The sequence below is a fragment of the Papaver somniferum genome, chromosome 2 (assembly GCF_003573695.1).
Source record: "Papaver somniferum cultivar HN1 chromosome 2, ASM357369v1, whole genome shotgun sequence".
Taxonomy (NCBI): domain Eukaryota; kingdom Viridiplantae; phylum Streptophyta; class Magnoliopsida; order Ranunculales; family Papaveraceae; genus Papaver; species Papaver somniferum.
This window is the reverse complement of record NC_039359.1, coordinates 118788633-118794209: the sequence shown is the minus strand read 5'-3', so window position 1 is coordinate 118794209 and position 5577 is coordinate 118788633.

The following is a 5577-nucleotide window of genomic DNA, read 5'->3' as shown; positions in this document are numbered from 1 at the left end:
AATATTGAGTTGTAAGTGTACCGTAAAAATTTCAAGAGGATCAGGTAAGTATTAGTACTGGTATGGGTAATCATGCGAAAAAGGCTGAAGAATTATTTAACATGCGTCATGCTTCTTTGAGGAATGTAGTTGAAAGATTGTTCGGTGTTGTGAAGTCTCGTTTCTTGATCTTTAAGTCTCAACCTCCATTTCCGTATCAGGTGCAAGCGGAGATAATGACAGCTTGTGCAGGCCTACACAACTTCTTACGAAAAGAATGTCGTTCAGATGAGTTTCCGGTCGAGGAAGAGGAAGATAGCCATCCATCAACGCTTGTAAATGACGATGAAATTTTGACACAAAAAACTCAAGAACAACAACGTCAAGAAGCTAATGCATGGAGAAAGAGTATAGTGGATGATATGTGGGAAAATGTTCGTGAACAAAGGGAATTAGAATTGTATGGAGACCGTTAAATTGAAGGGAAAAAATTATCTCGTTGCACAAAATAACATATTATTGATACAGAGATATGATCATTTTAATTTATTTATTTTCTTTTGATTAAAGATCAATGTTATTTGCAAATAAGGGTTTATTGTTTCTTAAAAGAGAATGAGTTAGGAGTGAACTCTCTCAAACTCCCCCAAACTCCCTCTAATAAACTCTCTCAAACTCCCTACACTCCCTCAAACTCCCTGAACTCAAAAACACAAAACTCTCTCAAACTCCCTACACTCTCTCAAAATCCCTGAGATTTAAAATACACTCAACTCCCCCGAAATCACTCGAGGACTAACCCCCTGTACGTCTCTACGAGCTTCATCTTGCCTGCTTTGTTTTTTTTTTGACGAAGAAAAGGGCAAATTTAAGGGCAAATTTGATTAAAAATTAGATGTCACCAAAGTAGTGACAATTTAAAGATGCAATACTACAAAAAAATGGTTAACTGTTGTATTGCCAACAACAGCTTCCCAGTTACAAATAAGAGTACTAAGAGGATAACCATCAAACAACTTAGTCGAAGAATCCCAATTATACATAGTGCATTTAACGGAGATGATTAGTTGATTCCAATTTCTTTTTCTTCCACCGTATAATCTGTCATTTCTATCATTCCAAATTGTCCACCAGACTACAAAAGGTAACATACCCCATATTTTCTTAACCATAACTCTACTCTTCATCTTGCCTGCTTTGTTCCCAAACCATCTTGCAGAGTTCCCTTAAATCCCATCAGCCAGCATTCCATCTCTTCTTCCTCTCTCTCTCAAAAAGCTTAAGAGATATTCGAACGGGGTTACAATTTCACTATAACCAAAGAGCAGATTTCGAGAGCTTGAAATTCCTGAAATGTTCCAGGTTATAAGCATCAACTTACTCATTCGTTTGGTAACAACTGCCATCAAGGCAGTTTATAAGAAGAGTTCTAATGCGAAGTAATGGGATCCTGCTGTGTTTTAGGATTGCTTATGTTATATCCTAATCCAAACTTGAGTGATAAGACATATTCGTTGACTAACCGTATATCCTCCTTCGACCAAACCTAAATAAACTTTCAAAGATAAATACATGGACGGAAAATTTTACGACTATGTTAGGTTGTCTAGTCAACCGTAAAAAAAATTCGTACCTAATTGAAATTTTGTTATAATACAGGATATCTTACGGTTATGTTTGCGAGAGTCGAACCCAACCGCAAATTGACTTACGGTTACCAAAAATAAAAAAAAAACTTAACCGTAAATTGATTTACGGTTAGGAAATTAAGAATACCTAACTGTAGCTGGTTTTACAAACCTAATTTTTCACTGATTTAAATCAATCTAATAATTTCAAATAAAATTGGTATGTTGATTACTATGACTTCTATTAATTTGTTTCTTCCACATCTTTAACAGAGATTTCAATCAATGATTATAAGTTTTCGGATCGCCAATTAATCGAAAATAATAAAATGATTCAAATTGAAGAAAAGAAAAAAGAGAAAGGATTTACGGCTGATGGTAGAGAGGAAGTTTAGAGAAGAAGAGGGGAAGATTTTTTAGTTTGAATTAGGTTTTGATTTTCGATTTTTAGGTTTTTATTTTAGATGAAGGGTAACCTAAGCATTTGATATTGCATCAAAACACCCCATAACCAATTTTTTAGTCACTAGGAATCCATGTGAAGCTCCTCTATTGGAATGTGACGCCCCAATAATAGGCTTCTTTTTATTATCAAAAAGTACATGACCAAGCAACAAAACTTCTTAAATGAAACAAAAACTCTTAGCAGGCCCCTAGTTAGTAATTCTCCGAATCATTCTTGAACGATTCGCGAACGTATCCGAACTGACCGAATCCGAATGATACTTCCGAACTATTTGAACTCCGAACCTGGTTCCCGGATTATATGGACCTCACGAATATTTCTCGAACGAATCTGAACTAACCGAATCCGAATGATATTTCCGAACTAGAACTTCGAACTTAGTTCGCGCCCAACCTCGCTCTCCCACAGGTATTCTCTGACCAGAGTCTTGTTGATTGGTTTTTGTTTGATTTTGTATATACTTTATATCTAAATACAATTATTCAGTTAAAATTTTCTATTGGTAGTTGTTTAACCAGTGTTTTATGTGTTAATTTTTGTTTAAAAGTCTATAAACTCGTTTTATAATTCATTTATGTGATTAAATCGTTTACTTCATGTTAAATAATGACGCTAAAATGTTTTTTTCCATCTTATAAATCATATACAAATAAAATTAGTTTCGTAATAAGGTCATAACACTTATCAATTTATCATATGTGTAAGCCGAATTTTAAGTGCCGAACTCACAATTATAATACGAATATGCACGTACGTATGCAGTTCCGAACTAATGTCCGAACAACGAACCGTTGACCGGATTTTTGACCGAATCCGACCTATCCAAATCCTTATAATTCGCGTACGTATGTCGTCCCGAACTACTACTCTTATCCCGAATTGCTAACTAGGAGCAGGCCTAGAAGAAAAAATCAGATGAAAACCGCCACACACAAACCACCCCCTGCATATCTCTCGAGGGGCAGGATCCACTGTGACCCACAAATAAATAAATAAAGAAAGAAAAACAGTGAGATGCGATTTTTACCTAATTTGTGTGTGGCGGTCTATAAAGAAGCACTGTAAATGAAATTGACATCCCTGGATAACACTATTTGTTGTCCAGTTAATAGAATTCAAATTGCCACTTATGGTATTCACTAGTATTTTTTATTATTTCCGTTCGGGTGCAAATTGGTGATCCCCGGCTCCATAGCTCATTTGATAGTTGCCAATGCAGCAAGAGCTTCACCTTGTTCGTATCTACTGCTTTTGAGCTTTCCCCTTTGGTTGCTGAAAATTTCCCTGCAACATTTTAAAGTATTAGTTTTATTCCAGTAGGTACATTTTCACTTATAAAAGGACTGAACGATAAAAACGCTCATATCATACAAACCGATATATCGGGACTCACTGATACATCGATAATATCGATAAGGGTAATTTGGTAGAATAAATTATCTAGATTTGAAAATGTGTAAACAAAACCCTTCCTTCTAATCATCTTCTTTTTTTTTTGCATCCTTGAAAACTCAATCTGCTTCAGTAAATAAATTCCCAACTATTTTATTTATCTTAATGACTTTCTTATCTTTGAAAAATTATAGTTCTTTATTCCTCCTTCTCTTTTCACGAGGATTTATCAAATGAGAATTCATTGTTCTTGACACTTTTATCTTTAGCATATCATCAATTAAGGTTAGTGGCGATGATATGGTCATCTGAAATAGGAGCAGTAAATATGAGTTGTTCTTGATTCGATGGTGAAAATTAAGGGGGATTACTGGGAATAGATTAGTGGAATGGGAATGAATTTGTACCATGACGGCTTTGATCTTGAGAACTAATGCTTCATATGATCACCAAATTTTTTAGACCGAACATTTATAAATATTTAGAATTTATAATTAACTAATGATGTATCACCGATAAAAACCGATATAATTTTTTGTATAAATATATCGAACCGGACCGATATGATACCCATACACGATATTAACTATTTTGATCGTTATACACCGAAGGAATTGAAACTTAATGGTAAAAATAGAAGAACTGTGGATAAAATTAATATTGATCCAATAATAGTGGTTGTAAAACTACAACATACTTGTCTCCTTTTATACGGAACACTTGCACAGTTCTATGAAAACTCTATAAACTCTAACTTGCCATCTAACTTATTCTCAAAATAACTAACTTTTTATAATAAATAACACATTCTAAATTGATTAAACTCTAATAAAGATAATAAAAATATAAATCATAAATGGATATCCTACATCAAGAATGCCGAAAATACTGGAATTTTTTTTTCATACATCATGTCCGCCATCACGAAAAGAAATCGCCTTCGAGTTTACTAGATGCAAACTTCAATTTTGCGCACCACATATTTGGGGATATAAAATCTTGACTAGAAAGACCGACTCTCGTGCTTACAAAACATGACAAATTTGTATAATTATTGCATGGCACCTGATCTGGGCAAGGGTACACAATTATAGATTGAAGGTCTTGCAAAGTTGTTGGCAAAACTTGTCGAAGATTTTTTGGCACTAGATTTGGCTTTAATGGTCCTTCTATCATTGGTGAGGAAAATGTTGGTGTCTGGACCTACACCGTTGGAGGAGTAACCACATGAAAATTATAGATCTATGATCAATCCAACTGATCCAAAATAATCTTTACTTTTGCGAGGCGACAACGATTTTCTTATTGTAGTTCCGCAGGTTCACGAAACATGTGATCAAAACTAAACATGATAAAGATCTCAGCAAAATTGTAATTGGCACTGAATGATGATGCAGAAATTGGTATTGGTTGGATTAACTAGATTAGCAAGGGAAAAAGAAAAGTTACCAGTGAAAGGTTACGTAATGGATGGGCTTGGTGGGTTGGTGCTCTTGATTTAATAGTTATGATGAAGAGATATGGTTGGTTGGACTGGTGTACATTGTCGAATACCAAAAGAAATAAAAGATTAAAAGAATTCATAGGTAAAAAAGTGGATAGAAGTAAAACAAAATAAGAAGCAGAAACGTGGTGAACGAGATTAATTGATGAGAGAATAAGGGATGAGGTATGAGACAATTATTAAGAGATTTTTTTTTATTTTATTTTTGTGAATAAAGTATTTCATTAAAAACTAAGAATCAAATTGAGTCGACATTACAATAGAAGTAGAGCCATTTACGTTAGCTAACAAATTAAAAATAATACAAGAAAAATAAATGATAAAACCACCGAAAGGTGTTGGACATGCATAGGTTGCCTCGTTAAAAACCCTAACAAGGAAAATCCATAACCAAAGGAATAAAACCTTGGCGAAGGAAAAGAGCACAACCCTGTAGATGGTGGATTTTCGATAAAGGCTAAAATCGTAAACTCATAATTACATGAAGCTCTGATTTAGCAATCAGACGTGAGTATCGAGACACGGGTCTCTCATCGGATTCTCAACGGAGAGTACTTTCTCTCAGAGTACATGTAGATATGTAGTCTCACGACTGGACAACGACATAT